This window comes from Coregonus lavaretus, assembly GCF_964263955.1.
Source record: "Coregonus lavaretus genome assembly, chromosome: 33".
In the NCBI taxonomy this organism is placed as follows: Eukaryota; Metazoa; Chordata; class Actinopteri; order Salmoniformes; family Salmonidae; genus Coregonus; species Coregonus lavaretus.
Genome location: NC_140020.1, coordinates 2,089,085 through 2,107,352, shown reverse-complemented (window position 1 = coordinate 2,107,352; position 18,268 = coordinate 2,089,085). Strand labels below are relative to the sequence as shown.

The 18,268-nt window shown below is 44.8% G+C and overlaps 1 pseudogene across 1 annotated transcript in view; it reads left to right on the top strand.

Moving 5' to 3' along the window:
• Nucleotides 1-1,250: 1,250 nt before the first annotated feature.
• LOC311108079 (chromatin-remodeling ATPase INO80-like) overlaps nucleotides 1,251-18,268 on the top strand; it is a 64,674-nt pseudogene continuing 47,656 nt past the window's right edge. The window contains exons 1-15 of the transcript in view: nucleotides 1,251-1,304; nucleotides 5,693-5,887; nucleotides 7,615-7,669; nucleotides 7,751-7,960; nucleotides 8,196-8,391; nucleotides 8,584-8,637; nucleotides 8,948-9,181; nucleotides 9,877-9,944; nucleotides 10,407-10,500; nucleotides 12,228-12,287; nucleotides 12,439-12,678; nucleotides 13,759-13,876; nucleotides 14,111-14,196; nucleotides 15,979-16,122; nucleotides 17,458-17,682. The product of the transcript in view is annotated as a chromatin-remodeling ATPase INO80-like (transcript). The remainder of the gene's footprint in view (nucleotides 1,305-5,692; nucleotides 5,888-7,614; nucleotides 7,670-7,750; nucleotides 7,961-8,195; nucleotides 8,392-8,583; nucleotides 8,638-8,947; nucleotides 9,182-9,876; nucleotides 9,945-10,406; nucleotides 10,501-12,227; nucleotides 12,288-12,438; nucleotides 12,679-13,758; nucleotides 13,877-14,110; nucleotides 14,197-15,978; nucleotides 16,123-17,457; nucleotides 17,683-18,268) is intronic.

Here is an 18,268-nt window from a genome sequence, read left to right as displayed (position 1 = left end):
GGGAGGGACTGCTGCGCGAGGACTGGGCCGCCTGTGAGTGCTTTGGGACGGGGGTTGGGGCCCACGGCAGCGGGGGTCGGGGGTGGGGCACACGGCAGAACCCGCTGCTCGTTGAGAAGAGTAAGAACGATACGTGCTTTCACGTCAGTGTCTCCAAAAGTCTCCAATAACACCAGAAAAAGTTGCTAGATTTGTCACTAGTCGCTTTTTTGAAAATGTGTCGCTAGAGGGGTCTGAATACTCGCTAAATATAGCGACAAAGTCGCTAAATTGGCAACACTGGCATCAGTAGTGTGGTAGAAATGTTTAACTCAAAAATATCTCTCAAAAAACCGGAGCTTGTGAATTCAGAATAGACTTTATTAAAGCGTAACAAAGCCGAGCCGGCTATACACAAATGCATAGTCATGTTTATACAACCTACACAGGTACTCCATTATATGTACATGATTAACATCCTTCGGTGTCACATGTTGTTTACTCACGAAGGCTAGGTGCGCTTCTCTAAATGGGGCCTCTGTCGCTTATCTCATTATATTGGTGGCGTGACTCGGACACGCTCTCAAAAAATCATATACATACCTACGTTAAAGAACAATCACACTCTGTATTGACTATATTCACTATCCAGGCATGCATCTGGAGTACAAAGTATCAATCATGTTCATTCTGTTTTACCCTTATCATTTCATAACACATTATAAAACATATCAATTTAATACTTAAACATGGTTTACACACGTCATGTCCATAACATACATTTAAGCCTTTCCCAACAGCCTGAGCCACTATGGTTTTTCCTTGTGACTATGTGCATGTGGCTATGTGTGTCAGGTCATAAGCACAAACAAGTGACAACACTAGTTCCATTGTTACTCCAATCTCCACACAGCCACAACGAGAAGTTTTATCTCCGTCACATGTCATTGACATACCCAGACCAGCTGCGGGGGGAGTTAGAGGAAACCATTCTTATCAGAAGCACAGCATTTGCACTAAAGAAATGTCTCTGTCTCTGTTTTAACCCTTTTAATTGGTTCTAAATCCATAAGCATTTAAGGCATGTAGGCGTTTCGTTCTACAACATATGTACTAGAAAATCATCCATATATTCCCCCCTTTGGGACTTTCTAAGTCCCAACCAATAAAACAAAAGTTAACATGTAATGAGTGTAAGCATGTGCATATACTTATTCTTAGCCTTGCCATCTGTGGCTACATTTTATAAGAATATATATATATTCAGACCAATGTATCTTCCTCATTGTCTGACCCATCACGATGAGGACGAGGAGCCCAGTCGGGTACTGGGTTCAGGTCCGGAAGGTTTCCCTCTAAGCTAACCTCCAATTGTTGTTGTTGAGCTTTGTAACCATGACAGGCCCATCCACCCCCAGGGACAACACCATACAGACATTCAGGATTCCCAAATGGGCAGTCCATTGGTCCACCTTTAATACTACAGGGCTTTCCATATTCATTAACATACTGTCCTGGAGCTCCCTGAACAGGGTGTATTTCTTTGGTTGACTTATTAAACAATTGTCTCTACAGTCATTTGCTTTACTGTGGTTTGGATCAAAAGTGATTTCAACAAAGGCAGTACACAACAAAATACCATTCCCATTACTACAAGTGCTATGCCTATCATAATTGCCATTTTTGTAAACATTGCTCCCCACTTTCCCAAAGTGAAGTCCATCCAATCCCAAGTGTGAGCGTCATGCCCAGCATTGTCCTTAACTTCTTTTCGTAGTCCTTTGAGCTTATTCATTGCTTCAGTGAATGAACCACCCGGAGCAGTATTATTGGGAATAAAGGTACAACATTCATCCCCAAACATAACACAAACTCCACCTTTTTCTGCCAACAGCCAGTTTAAAGCCTGCCTATTCTGCCATGCCATTCTACTTGTAGCCTGTACTTGCTCTCCCAGAGCTGTTAACGCAGAGTCTGTGTAATTAATAAACCTTTGTTGATTATAGTAAATATAATTGATCCATTCTAGGTTTTTGTTAGGTGATATCCAGACAAATATTGATTCAAATCCTGCTTTAATTTCATCTCTTGCCTTATATTCATTTGGAATTCCTCTGGGTTGACCTATTGCATCTAAATATACATTGGGGTCATGTTCATACGCTCTTTTTACCCTTTTATTGTTATTCTGTGTGTCCTGGTTTGTTGTTTTTACTACCTCCCATTCTGATATAACTACTTCCTGAAGCATTTGTACTCTAGCACATATTCCCATCCATCCTCTAGGCAAAGTGGCTCTAATTCTTTGTTCTCCACATACCCAAAAGAAATCTGCCACTGCCACCGATTGCTCCTCATAAGGAGAGATCAGTGGCAGTGATGGTGTTTGCTTCTCGCATTCTCCAGGGTCACCAGGCCCTCCATTAGTAACTATCACTCCAGTGCTTGACCCTGCCGCCTGATAGATTGCTCTTCGAGGAGTGTCTGCATTCCAAGACATATGATTTTTTAAATGCCATGTGGTCTCACACTTTCCCATACAGTTTCCCAAATCATGTTCCCCGTTTGTTTTGTTATAGCATTCATACTTCTGCTCATAATCTATCCAATATTTCTCAGGTGTTTCCATTTTTCTTGGTTCTATTCTGACATCACATTTTTTACACCACTTCCTCCATCTTGTTTGATTGTAGTATTTGTGATGGTCAGGACTTCCTAAGAAGGATAAGCATTCTGCAGGGCAATAAGGTCTCTCTGATCTTTTGAGATGACAGAAGTTTCGTTTAAAGTTAGCACAGTCCCTGTGGCTATGTGGACTTGGTATTACCATCAGTTCCTTTAATGGGGGAGGGGGAGCATACTAGACAATCCGTTATCTTATTAATTACTTTAGCAGAATACTGTGCCCATCTGTACCAATCATTTTGTAATGCTCCCTCCCATAGTCTCCTTAGCTTTGTTGGTGCTTTCATTATTTCCGGTATTACTGCTGGGGCTGAGCTAGATTGTTTATTTTCCTGGTTTCCCCAATTAGTCAAAGACTCCCAGACATTTTGAAAGAACCCAGTTGATTCTGTTGTTTCTAATTTTGTCATTATTGGTTTAGTTGTTACACTAATTGACGGTCCTTGGGTGATTGCCATGGTTGCATTATCTGTCCCTATTTTTCTTTCCTGTCTAGGCTGACGTGTGGAATTAGGAGTAATATCAATCGTTGTTATATTGTTCCCTTCTGACCATTTAGTGCTGACCATTTTCCAAAACATATTTTGCATCATTCTCTTGTGTCAACTCCTCTAAGGTACTTTCCCAAGTAGTGTTTCCCTTGCCAATTTCTATTTTACAGCCGTATTCATCCCAGATTGCTTCTCCCATTGTTTGATGATTAGCCCACCCACAGAGGGATAGTTCTGGCAGATGTTTGATCCTCCGTATTGAAACGGATCTTTTGAGTTTCTGTTGCTGTCATTTCTTGGGCTGGAATAAAAATACTAGTTCGAGCTGTTTCCAATGGTACCTGCTTTTTTATTCTATATTTTATTCTTTCCCGATTCCTTTTCCGTTTGGCTAGTTTCATATCCATTATCTTTACACATCTATTCCCTACAAGTTTTCCATTTTTATTTATTTTTGGCATAACTTCCACACAATGATTTTTTTGGCATTTTATTTTAAACAGTGCATATCCTTCTATCTGACATATACCTAGTCTAGGCCAGCCTGTGTACAATATTTGGTCTCTGTTCACAACAGATACTCTTCCTGGCTCAGTAAGGCTATCTCTAGAATACTGTATACAGTGAGGGGAAAATGTATTTGATCCCCTGCTGATTTTGTATGTTTGCCCACTGACAAAGAAATTATCAGTCTATAATTTTAATGGTAGGTTTATTTGAACAGTGAGAGACAGAATAACAACAACAAATCCAGAGAAACACATGTCAAAAATGTTATAAATTGATTTGCATTTTAATGAGGGAAATAAGTATTTGACCCCCTCTCAATCAGAAAGATTTCTGGCTCCCAGGTGTCTTTTATACAGGTAACGAGCTGAGATTAGGAGCACACTCTTAAAGGGAGTGCTTCTAATCTCAGTTTGTTACCTGTATAAAAGACACCTGTCCACAGAAGCAATCAATCAATCAGATTCCAAACTCTCCACCATGGCCAAGACCAAATTGCTCTCCAAGGATGTCAGGGACAAGATTGTAGACCTACACAAGGCTGGAATGGGCTACAAGACCATCGCCAAGCAGCTTGGTGAGAAGGTGACAACAGTTGGTGCGATTATTCGCAAATGGAAGAAACACAAAAGACGTGTCAATCTCCCTCGGCCGGGGCTCCATGCAAGATCTCACCTCGTGGAGTTGCAATGATCATGAGAACGGTGAGGAATCAGCCCAGAACTACACGGGAGGATCTTGTCAATGATCTCAAGGCAGCTGGGACCATAGTCACCAAGAAAACAATTGGTAACACACTACGCCGTGAAGGACTGAAATCCTGCAGCGCCTGCAAGGTCCCCCTGCTCAAGAAAGCACATATACAGGCCCATCTGAAGTTTGCCAATGAACATCTGAATGATTCAGAGGAGAACTGGGTGAAAGTGTTGTGGTCAGACGTGACCAAAATGGAGCTCTTTGCCATCAACTCTACTCGCCGTGTTTGGAGGAGGAGGAATGCTGCATATGACCCCAAGAACACCATCCCCACCGTCAAACATGGAGGTGGAAACATTATGCTTTGGGGGTGTTTTTCTGCTAATGGGACAGGACAACTTCACCGCATCTACGGGACGATGGACGGGGCCATGTACCGTCAAATCTTGGGTGAGAACCTCCTTCCCTCAGCCAGGGCATTGAAAATGGGTCGTGGATGGGTATTCCAGCATGACAATGACCCAAAACACACGGCCAAGGCAACAAAGGAGTGGCTCAAGAAGAAGCACATTAAGGTCCTGGAGTGGCCTAGCCAGTCTCCAGACCTTAATCCCATAGAAAATCTGTGGAGGGAGCTGAAGGTTCGAGTTGCCAAACGTCAGCCTCGAAACCTTAATGACTTGGAGAAGATCTTCAAAGAGGAGTGGGACAAAATCCCTCCTTAGATGTGTGCAAACCTGGTGGCCAACTACAAGAAACGTCTGACCTCTGTGATTGCCAACAAGGGTTTTGCCACCAAGTACTAAGTCATGTTTTGCAGAGGGGTCAAATACTTATTTCCCTCATTAAAATGCAAATCAATTTATATCATTTCTGACATGTGTTTTTGTGGATTTTTTTGTTGTTATTCTGTCTCTCACTGTTCAAATAAACCTACCATTAAAATTATAGACTGATCATGTCTTTGTCAGTGGGCAAACGTACAAAATCAGCAGGGGATCAAATACTTTTTTGCTCTCCTCCCAGAACCTCTTCTATGAACAGCAGCGCCACCTGCTGGGCTCCAAGTAGAAGAAGATCAACGAGTAGAAGAAATTCAAAGGTAAGAATGATAGGAAACATGAGAAATATAGTTTATTTATATTTTATCTTGCATTCATTTGTTGAATGAGTGTCCTTTTTCATGGATGACTAATGGCCACAAACCAATTTACCTTTTGGCAATAATACAGATTCCACTACTGCTGCTAGTGAATCGGTTTACTAACAGCATGGAAAATGTTTGAGGTTTTCCTCTCATTGATGTCCGTCCCCACATCCCCTCCGTCTCTCAGTCGAAGAAGAAGAAGAAGAAGACAGGAGAGGGGGAGTTTTTGGGCGAGGGACGTCCGTGTGTCACTAAGATCTTTGCCAAGTTCTCCCATGATGCCCCTCTCCCCATGTTGAAGAAGAAGCACCTTACTGTTGAGCAGCTGAGCGCACGACGCCGCAAAGTCTGGCTCACCATCGGCAAGAAGGAGTGCCCCAAGGTACGCTGGGTAGTGTAGTCTGAGAGGGCTGTAAGAGTCATGGTGATAAATGTAGGAGTGGATGTAGGTCTTTGTGAATCTGTGAGTTGTTGTGAACTCTCCTCCGGTCCCGTATACAAAAAGCATCTCAGAGTAGAACTGCTGATCTAGGATCAGTTTTGCCTTTTATATGGACTGGTGGACTAGATCAGCCCTCCTCTTTATATGGACTGGTGGACTAGATCAGCACTCCTCTTTATATGGACTGGTGGACTAGATCAGCACTCCTCTTTATATGGACTGGTGGACTAGATCAGCACTCCTCTTTATATGGACTGGTGGACTAGATCAGCACTCCTCTTTATATGGACTGGTGGACTAGATCAGCACTCCTCTTTATATGGACTGGTGGACTAGATCAGCACTCCTCTTTATATGGACTGGTGGACTAGATCAGCACTCCTCTTTATATGGACTGGTGGACTAGATCAGCACTCCTCTTTATATGGACTGGTGGACTAGATCAGCCCTCCTCTTTATATGGACTGGTGGACTAGATCAGCACTCCTCTTTATATGGACTGGTGGACTAGATCAGCACTCCTCTTTATATGGACTGGTGGACTAGATCAGCACTCCTCTTTATATGGACTGGTGGACTAGATCAGCACTCCTCTTTATATGGACTGGTGGACTAGATCAGCACTCCTCTTTATATGGACTGGTGGACTAGATCAGCACTCCTCTTTATATGGACTGGTGGACTAGATCAGCACTCCTCTTTATATGGACTGGTGGACTAGATCAGCACTCCTCTTTATATGGACTGGTGGACTAGATCAGCACTCCTCTTTATATGGACTGGTGGACTAGATCAGCACTCCTCTTTATATGGACTGGTGGACTAGATCAGCACTCCTCTTTATATGGACTGGTGGACTAGATCAGCACTCCTCTTTATATGGACTGGTGGACTAGATCAGCACTCCTCTTTATATGGACTGGTGGACTAGATCAGCACTCCTCTTTATATGGACTGGTGGACTAGATCAGCACTCCTCTTTATATGGACTGGTGGACTAGATCAGCACTCCTCTTTATATGGACTGGTGGACTAGATCAGCACTCCTCTTTATATGGACTGGTGGACTAGATCAGCACTCCTCTTTATATGGACTGGTGGACTAGATCAGCACTCCTTTATATGGACTGGTGGACTAGATCAGCACTCCTCTTTATATGGACTGGTGGACTAGATCAGCACTCCTCTTTATATGGACTGGTGGACTAGATCAGCACTCCTTTATATGGACTGGTGGACTAGATCAGCACTCCTCTTTATATGGACTGGTGGACTAGATCAGCACTCCTCTTTATATGGACTGGTGGACTAGATCAGCACTCCTCTTTATATGGACTGGTGGACTAGATCAGCACTCCTCTTTATATGGACTGGTGGACTAGATCAGCACTCCTCTTTATATGGACTGGTGGACTAGATCAGCACTCCTCTTTATATGGACTGGTGGACTAGATCAGCACTCCTTTATATGGACTGGTGGACTAGATCAGCACTCCTCTTTATATGGACTGGTGGACATGAACCTAGATCAGCACTCCTGCTCTTGGATGCTTTGTGGATTTCTTGGAGGGGCTAAAGTTCATAGTAGATTAAATGTAGAGAATGTTGAATTGGTTTTATTAATGATAATAGAGTAATGTATTCATAATTGCCTTATCTTTCCTCAGGCATTCAAGCAAAAAAGCATCAGCCAACAACGTTGTCCTAACCAATGGCAAAAAGGTAATGCATGCGATGTGTATTTTTCCTCAGTAGTGAGTACAGTATCTGTGTATTTAATGTATCTGTTCTCCCCATCTCCAGCTGGCTCACCAGTGTATGCGTGAGGTGTGTAGGGCAGCCGTTCAAGCCCAGAAGGACTGTAAGGAGACCCTTCCCCCGGGCCAGGAGACCGACCAAGGAGATGACGCTCTACTGGAAGAAATATGAGAAGGAACGGAGAAGGAACACAGGAAGAGAGCTGAGAAGGAAGAGGCTCTGGAACAACGCAAGCTGGACGAGGAGATGAGAGAGGTCAGACTGGGGGGAGCACAACCTACTATACAAACAATAGTTATACTGACCTCTATATGTCACACAGGGTTTACTCAGTGAGCTCCTAAACAGGCAGTACACCAGTACAATAACCGAGGTGGCCTGTAAAACAGCTGGCCTGTAAAATGAACGTTTGCTTAATTCCATAATACACCATAAAACTTACCTCAGTGTCATAGGACAACCCTCACATCTCTACTTCTCTCCCTCCCAGGCGAAGCGTCAGCAGCGTAAGCTGAACTTCCTGATCACCCAGACGGAGCTGTACGCCCACTTCATGGGGGGGGGCAAGGGTCCTGGGGCGGAGGGAGACGACGAGGAGGGACAGGACAAGCTGGATGATACCTCCTCTCACAAGCAGATGGACGTCGGGGGAGGGGTGACGTTCAACGTTGGACAGGATGACTACAGTAATGATTGTTACTTTATCATTCTAAATGACACATTCAGGTTACTTAATCTGCATCTCAATAGTCAAATCCAATCATGATTGCTTGGACCTCAAGTGGTTTCTTCTTGTGTGCTTGATTGTGAAGAGGTACATTACTGTTTTAGTGCAATTAAGTTCAGTTGTCATGGTGTTGAATTGTTGTCCATCTCAGATGGTGAATACTACAAGGAACGCTAAAGAGGCCTATGAGATACATCAGGCCAGAGTAAGTACCAGCAGTACCCCAACACTCCATCATCATGAGGTCCATAATGATGACCCACGTAGACCAGAGGAGACCGGTGGGAGGAGATATAAGGGGGACGGGCTCATTGTAATGGCTAGAATTTGTAATGGCTAGAATGGAATTAATGGAACGGTATCAAACATATGGAAACCACGTTTGACTCTGTTCCATTTATTCCATTCCATCCATTACAATGACTCCGTCCTCCTATAGCTCGTCCCACCAGCCGCCACTGACAGACATAAACACAGCATTCTCAATGCAGATTGTCCCCTCTTTCTCCCTCTAGACGCGTCTCTTTGACGAGGAGGCTAAGGACAGTCGCTGTGCCTCCCTCCACCAGGCCAGTGGGGGGGTCAGGGTTCGGGGAGAGCTACAGCCTGTCTAACCCTTCTATCCAGGGTCAGGGTTCGGGGAGAGCTACAGCCTGTCTAACCCTTCTATCCAGGCCGGGTAGGACATCCCCCATCTGAAGGGCTACCAGCTCAAAGGCATGAACTGGCTGGCTGACCTCTACGGACAGGGGATGGACACAAGCTTCAACAGATCAACTTCTTCTCTGTCTCTGTGTCTGTGTCTGTGTCTGTCTCTGTCTCTGTCTCTGTCTCTGTCTCTGTCTCTATCTATCTATCTATCTATCTATCTATCTATCTATCTATCTATCTATCTATCTATCTATCTATCTATCTCTCTCTCTCTCTCTCTCTCTCTCTCTCTCTCTCTCTCTCTCTCTCTCTCTCTCTCTCTCTCTCTCTCTCTCTCTCTCTCTCTCTCTCTCTCTCTCACTTTCTCTCGGTCCCTTTACCTCTCTCTCTCACTTTCTCTCGGTCCCTTTACCTCTCTCTCTCTCTTTGTCACTTTCTCTCGGTCCCTTTACCGGTCTCTCTCTCTCTCTTTGTCACTTTCTCTCGGTCCCTTTACCGGTCTCTCTCTCTCTCTCTCTCTCTCTCTCTCTCTCTCTCTCTCTCTCTATCTCTCTCTTTCTTTGTCTCTCTCTCTCTCTCTTTCTCTCTCTCTTTCTTTGTCACTCTCTTTCTCCCTCTCTTTCTTTGTCACTTTCTCTCGGTCCCTTTACCGGTCTCTCTTTCTCTCTCTCTCTCTCTCTCTCTCTCTCTCTGTCTCTGTCTCACTCCCATCTCTCTCTCTCATCTCCCTCTTGACTTAAATTTTTTCATGTAATTACTCTTTGTGATGTGATTCCTGTTTCTCTCTCCGTAGGGTATCAATGGTATCCTAGCAGATGAGATGGGTCTAGGGGAAGAGCCCTGCTGGGTTGCCTGGCTGAGGTAAGCGCTCACACCTAGCTCAGATACAAACTGTATGTGAAATGCTGGAGCTGTGCTGGATTCAGTCTGCCTGGTGTAATGGAACAAACGAACCTACCAAAAATGGCATGAACTCAGAAGTACTCGATTGTGTTTGCGTGCTTGGCATGGAAAAGCTGTAATGTCTCATTGTGAGAAAGAATGAGTCAAAAATGTGTAATGTTGTTTTTTTTATGGGCAATTGTTGATGAATGGGACCATTCCAGCTGCATCCATGACATGATTACATGTGTCTCTCTGGCCCTAAGTTGTTTTAAATGCAAAGGGAAGTAGAGGGTCATTTGAGGAATGTCAGTCCACTGTTTCAAGCCCTTGTCCCGTAGGAAGACAACTGTGCCTTGTAGCCAAGTGTTTTCTGTTTTTAATGCGCACACACACACACCTGTTGTGGTGACTGACTAAGTGTGTCCCTGTCCTGTCCAGTGTGAAATCCGGGGTCCGTTCCTCATCATCTCTCCTGCCCCCCACGCTGAATAACTGGCACCAGGAGTTTACACGCTTTGTCCCCAAATTCAAGGTGAGACATCAGGCTCCCACCTGACACCAACAGCGCTGTAGGAGACACCTGGATACAGCAGGGAAATGTTCCCCTCTTTCATCTCCTCAGCTGTTTTCTTCTTTCATTCTCCTTCCATGACCTCATTGAACCTCTCTTTCTCTGTTCATTCACTGTGTTGTACATGTGAGGGGTTAATTCACTGTGTTGTACATTTTACATTTACATCATTTTTACATTTTAGTCATTTAGCAGACGCTCTTATCCAGAGCGACTTACAGTTAGTGAGTGCATACATTTTTCATACTACATGTGAGGGGTTAATTCACTGTGTTGTACAGTCCATGTGAGGGGATGCGACATGTCAACCGGCTTGTATCAGAAGGTGGAAGAGAGTCATTGGATGTTGAGATGATGATTTAGACGGACCTTTAGGGGCCAGCATTGTATTGTGAGACTTTTGGTAGCTATGAATCAGAGGCATGGCATCTTACCACACACCCTCCTCCTCCACACCCTCCTCCTCCTCCTCCACACCCTCCTCCTCCATACACCCTCCTCTCTCCGCCTCCTCCATACACCCCCCTCTCTCCGCCTCCTCCATACACCCCCCTCCCTCCTCCACATACCCTCCTCCTCCTCTCTCTCTCCTCCTCCTCCTCCTCCTCCACCTCCTCCTCTCTCTCTCCTCCTCCTCCTCTCTCTCTCCTCCTCCACATACCCTCCTCCCCATCCTCCCAACTATTCACTGCAAATCCATCATTGTTGGCTGTTTCTCAGAAGATAGTAAATCAACAGGTTCACCATAGTAATGAGGTGTTAACAAATGTCAGATAAATATCAGTTAGTTCCTGGGAAGGAGACAGGCAGAGAAACTGACCCAAGAACAATGGAAACACACACACAATGGAGCCTCAGCCAGTATGAGTGATTCATTACGGTCACATATTTTCACATTACGTCTCACATCAACAATCTCCAGTCAGAGTTCAGATGTTTTCTGACTAAACAAGAAGGAGATTTTGTAAAAGGACATAAAAACTGCAAAGTTCCTTTTTCTACTGAAATAAGTATTGTTTCAGCTTGTAAATGTAAAAACACTGTTGTGATAAGACAAACTTTTTTTTACACAGGAGAACTCCTTTCGATCTGCTATTTAAATACGCTGAGTCAATAGTTACTATAGAAACATTAAGAACACCTTCCTAATATTAAGTTGCACTTCCCCCTTTTGTCCTCAGAACAGCCTCAATTCGTCGGAGCATGGACTCTACAAGGTGTCGAAAGCGTTCCACAGGGATGCTGGCCCATGTTGACTCCAATGCTTCCCACAGTTGTGTCGAGTTGGCTGGATGTCCTTTGGGTGGTGGACCATTCTTGATACACACGGGAAACTGCTGAGCGTGGAAAACCCAGCAGCGTTTTGGTTCTTGACACAAACCGGTGCGCCTTGCACCTACTACCAAACCCCGCTCAAAGATACTTAAATATTGTGTCTTGCCCATTCACCCTCTGAATGACACACATACACAATCCAATTGTCTCAGGGCTTAAAAATCCTTCTTTAACCTGTCTCCTCCCCATTCATCTACACTGATTGAAGTGAATTTAACAAGTGACATCAATAAGGGATCATAGATTTCACCTGGATTCACCTGGTCAGTCAATGTCATGGAAAGAGCAGGTGTTCTTGTATACGGAGTTTTGTATTCTCCGTGTGCTTACCTTGTGTAATGTTTGTCCTTCAGGTGTTGCCATACTGGGGGAACCCTCACGACAGGAAGGTGATCAGGAAGTTCTGGAGCCAGGTGAGCCAATGGCACATTCACGATGCATTATTCTAAGAGAAATCCTAGAACTAGAAGTTGTATGTGTTCTGTGAGAGGGCTGAGTTGGTAACTGGATCTAAACCAAATCATCCTACTGAACCTCCTGTGCCCTCCTATGTCCCCCCTGTAGAAAACCCTCTACACCCAGAATGCTCCATTCAACGTGGTGATCACCAGTTACCAGCTGGTAGTTCAGAATGTTAAGTACTTCCAGAGGGTGAGTGTACATGGTTCTGGAGGAGGCCTAGGCACTGAAGAGCAGTACCAGTGTAGAAACAGACTGCTGCTCACTGGAACACCTAAACAGAACACCATGGCAGAGGTGAGAGGTCGTATCACTGGAACACCTATACAGAACACCATGGCAGAGGTGAGAGGTCATATCACTGGAACACCTATACAGAACACCATGGCAGAGGTGAGAGGTCGTATCACTGGAACACCTATACAGAACACCATGGCAGAGGTGAGAGGTCGTATCACTGGAACACCTATACAGAACACCATGGCAGAGGTGAGAGGTCGTATCACTGGAACACCTATACAGAACACCATGGCAGAGGTGAGAGGTCATATACCACGTTCACACTATTGTGACGACACAGCTGTACTCTAATGGCTTGGGTACTTATCAAGTATTGTTCTTTCTGGTTCTAAAAACTTTTGTGGAACGTAATTTAAGCCGGGGAAATAAAGCCTGTCTTAGCTTGGCTCAGTGTGAATCAAGTCAACCCAACCCAAAGAGCCATGTCTATGCCCTGAAAGCTTATCTAGACTGTATGGAACAGAAGTGTGTGTGTGTGTGTGTGTCCTGGGCCTAGATTCACAAAACCTTCTTAAGAAGACATTTATTCTTAACTGCCAATTTTTTCCTTAACTAAAGGCTTATGAAGAAAGTTAAGCAAAGTTGCTATTCCTCAAAAGGGTTCTTGGAAATGTTATTGCGCTATTTCTTATGTTTCTCCTTAAGCAAAAGGTTAAGAAGAATGTGATTCTTGAAAATAATGTTATTGGATTTGTTCTTACTTCCAAGATAGATAAACCCTTGTCTTAAACTCAGGGCAGTGAGAGAATAAGCTCATGAAAGCAATTGAACATGTTTAATTCACTCACAAACTTCATCTGAAAGTTTCAGTATTGATTATTTTAAACCCAAGAACATGTTTTAGAACAGTAATCTCAGTAGGAAATATGCTAACATGATTGCCATTGCTAGCTAGATAGCTAGCTAAATCGGTTGCCTAGCAACAAACATCTTAAGAAGATTCGTAAGAAGATATTTTAGGACTTCGTAAGAAAATCTTAAGATATTGTTGAGGAATTGCATATTAACTTTTTTTCTTTTTTCTTAAGCAGCTTCTTAAGTTTTTGCGTAAGAAGTGTTTTGTAGGAGAAGTGTTTTGTGAATCTGGGCCCAGGTCCTGACATGTTCTCTACTCCTCTCTCTTAGTTGTGGGCCCTGCCCCATTTCATCATGCCTACGCTGTTTGACTCCCATGAAGAGTTCAACGAGTGGTTCTCTAAAGACATCGCGAGCCATTCAGAGAACAAGTCTGCCATAGACGAGAGTGAGGACAGTACACGCACGTCCCCTGCAATTATATTTCACTGGCGTTTGATATTTTATGTACTTACAAAGGACATTAATACTTAAGAAAAGTGTTCAATTTCTCTTGTCTTAATGTAATTATTTGTAGCTGAATGTTTCTTTGTTCAGACCATATCTCTATTTGTAACTTGTTTGTTTATGTTTTTTATTGTTGTTGTTTAGACCAGCTGAATGTTTACATGTTGTTGTTTAGATCAGCTGTCCAGGCTCCATATGATCCTGAAACCTTTCATGTTGAGGAGGATCAAGAAGGACGTAGAGAACGAGTTCTCTGACGAGGTATTGACTGACCAATCACAGTAGTTCGTCTTACTTCACTGACCAATCCCACACAGAAGTCTAGATCACTTTAGACGTCCTGTCCAATCATCCTCACCCCACCCCAGGGTGTATATCTCTCCTGGCCTACACTCTTAAGTTCACTAGGAAGGTAGCTTTCCTTTCTTTACCCCCCTATCCCCGTGTACTCTCCGGGTGGCAGAGGAAATGCTGTTACAATCCCATGAGTGATGTTAGACCTGACAGAAACCCTTGATAGTTTGTGTGTTTAGGATTCAGGACGGAAACACACACACACACACACACACACAGGTTGACAGGAGAGCATGATAAATACGCAATGGGATGACAGAGGTCACTTTGCCCTACATCCATCTCTTTCACTTTCTCTCTCTCTCACCCACACTCTCTCTCTCTCTCTCTCTCTCTCTCTCTCTCTTCAGCCCCTTCTCTCTCTCTCTCTCTCTCTCTCTCTCTCTCTCTCTCTCTCCAGCCCCTCTCTCTCTCTCTCTCTCTCTCTCTCTCTCTCTCTCTCTCTCTCTCTCTCTCTCTCTCTCTCTCTGTCTCTGTCTCTCTCTCCTCTCTCTCTCTCTCTCTCTCTCTCTCTCTCTCCAGCCCCTTTCACTTTCCCTTTACCTCTCTCTCCAGCCCCTCTTGCTTTCTCTCACAAATATTGCTGCTGTGATGGCACACTGTGGTATTTCACCCAATAGATAAACTACCTTATCAAAATTGGGTTTGTTTTTGAATTCTTTGTGGATCTGTGTAATCTGAGGGAAATATGTGTCTCTAATATGGTCATACATTTGGCAGGAGGTTAGGAAGTGCAGCTCAGTTTCCACCTCATTTTGTGGGCAGTGTGCACATAGCCTGTCTTCTCTTGAGAGCCAGGTCTGCCTACAGCAGCCATTCTCAATAGCAAGGCTATGCTCACTGAGTCTGTACATAGTCAAAGCTTTCCTTAAGTTTGGGTCAGTCACAGTGGTCAGGTATTCTGCCACTGTGTACTCTCGGTTTAGGGCCAAATAGCATTCTAATTGCTCCGTTTTTTTGTTAATTCTTTCCAATATGTCAAGTAATTCTCTTTTTGTTTTCTCATGATTTGGTTGGGTCTAATTGTGTTGCTGTCCTGGGGCTCTGTGGGGTCTGTTTGTGTTTGTGAACAGAGCCCCAGGACCAGCTTACTTATCCCACTGTGACATATCTCTCTCTCTCTATTTCACTGTGACAGATCTCTCTCTCTATCCCACTGTCAGATCTCTCTCTCTCTATCCCACTGTGTCAGATCTCTCTCTCTCTATCCCACTGTGACAGATCTCTCTCTCTCTCTCTATCCCACTGTAACAGATCTCTCCCTATCCCACTGTGACCTCTCTCTCTCTCTCTCTCTCTCTCTCTCTCTCTCTCTCTCTCCTCTCTCCTCTCTCCTCTCTCCTCTCTCCTCTCTCCTCTCTTCTCTCTAGTCCTGTCTTCATAAAGTCTCAGCCGACCACCACATTACCCTTACACCCCTGGCTAGCCCCTGTCTTCACACCCGCAATAGTTTTAACACACTGTGGGCTGGGGAACTGTCTTGGCCCAAACAGTATCATGTGAAGTATTTAAGTGGTTGAGTATTTGGAACAGGGTTGAGAGAAGTGTGAAGTTCTGAGTCCCAACACTAGGTGGTGCTGTGGGTCTGTCACAGCCATTCTGATAGTCATTCCACTGCCAACAGAAGTTAGAGGGAGTGAATGACTGGTTCGTTAGATTGTTTTATTGATTGTGTGTCTCTGTCTCCAGCACCTGGTGTTCACCTGTCACAGCCCAGGTCTGATGGGTCACAGTGATGTTCTGGTCCACAGTCAACGCTCTGCCAACTCCCCCATCCTACAACCATACCAACCCACACAACCACCCACGTTCCTGCTCACTGCCATGCCCAGGGTAAGGCCTCACTGTGTGAGAGAGAGAACAAGACAGAGATGTGTGTGTGTGTGTGTTAGGAAGGTAAATAAATACGTGGTCCAACAGATGAAAAACAGAACGCTGGAGACGTTTTTTAGAAGTCACTGTTTGTTTAGATTGCAGCTGGAAGCCACCGCAGGGGTCCACACACACACACACACACACACACACATAACACACACACACATAACACACACACACATAACACAACACATGTTATGCAGATATCAGGCTGCTCATTGTTGCACGTTTCCAAAGACAAAACATCCCTCCCCCTTCCCTCCCTCAAACACCCAACTTGCGCACACACACACACACACACACACACACACACACACACACACACACACACACACACACACACACACACACACACACACACACACACACACACACACACACACACACACACACACATCCTGGTGATTCTCTGATCACAGCTTCCACATCAACAAAGACACCAGGAAACATTGCTCCCTCCCTCCCTCCCATCCAACCCTTCTTGGATGACCACAACACAGGGGTCAACACCATTCTAGACCCCTCTGTCTCTGTGGACCATTTTGTGTTAATTAGTTTGACCATAACAACAACATCAAAGAATCCCCCTAGCTATCTTCAATACTCTGTTTTGACCTAATAAATCCCTCAGTTTTGCAAGCCTTTTCCTTTAGACCCGCTCTTTAGACCCATAGTTGACAGAACAGAGGCCCAGGCAGGCGCCAGAGTGGTAGCACGTCCATGGGAAACCCGATAACACATTTTATTTATTATCACAGAGAACTAGGGCCTGTGACCTCGGTTGACCTTTGTGGCATAGCTTGTCATGGTGTCCCCCTTAGGCCTGTGAGCCAGTCGTAATCCCATCTCTCTGTGCCAAATACTGCTGTAATGTGTCTGAGATAAAACAAGATGGAAGGGGGATTGTATCCTCCCTCTGTCAGTTAACTGGCTGATGAGAGAGCGAGAGGAGACCATAGTATGGATACAGAGAAGGACACAGGATGACCTTTATGAATCACCCCAGCAGGAAATATTGTTAGTGCTTAGTTGGTGAGCCAAAAACCCCTGTCATGTTTTCCGCTGTGGAACAACAAATAGTAGATTTGTCAAATTGGAGTCGTGAGACCTGACCTGGGGTCCTGGCTAGCTGGCAGAATGAACCAATGATAGGTGACATTCATGTTTATAGTGACATATCGAGGGTTGCTCTGAAAGGAGATTTTAGAAGGGGAGATCAATAATCAAAGTGATCAAATCAACATCTGAACATTTCATCGGAATGACAAATAATTATCCTGTTTGGTTCCCTAGGTAACAGCGGTTCCCATGGAGCGCTACTGTGATGACCACTGTGCTGAGTACGAGTGGCGGGTGACACGGACGGAGGGGGCTTGGCCGCCAAGCAGTGCTTCCTGTATGGCTCCCCTGATTTGGCCTCTGATTGGCTGTCTAGAGCCAATGCCTTTTACCCACGATGCCCTGGGGGAGTGATGGCGCTCTACCCCAGCCATGGCTGGTCCTACATCAGAATACCAGGTACGGAGATGGAGAGAGAGAGAGTGTGTGCGAGTGCGCGTGCTTGTATTTGCGTTGGAACTAAAAACAGTCGAAGGAAACACTTTCCCTAGTCTTGCCGCCCTGCAATCAGACGACACATAATGTGAGCCGGAGGAACTAGGGCCTGCCAGCTCTGGGAGGGTAAAGCTCTGGGAGAACCACCTCAGGTCACAGCTAGAAGCAGGATAGTGATAGCCTGGGTCAGGAGTTCAGCCTATGGGTCATTCCAGAGTACAGCAGAGCCAGCCTAGTATATTCTGCCACTGCCAGCCAGTGGTGTGTCCTGCCGATCCTCAGCCTCTCTATCAAACACACACAGGCTACTGAACACCTGTTACTGTGGGTGTCTTTATCACAGAGCTGCTACGGTAGTTCAGATAGAACGGTCTCTGTCAAACCAGATGACTGATGTGTAGTGAGGGTTAGAGGTTCACTTCCCAACTCACAGACCTAGCAACCCTACACTTTACATTATCATGACATCTCACTTTTGGCCCTGGGAATGGTGTGTCTGTGGGAAGGGGGGGGGGGACCTGACTTGTTGTGTGAGAACAGGCTGAGAGCT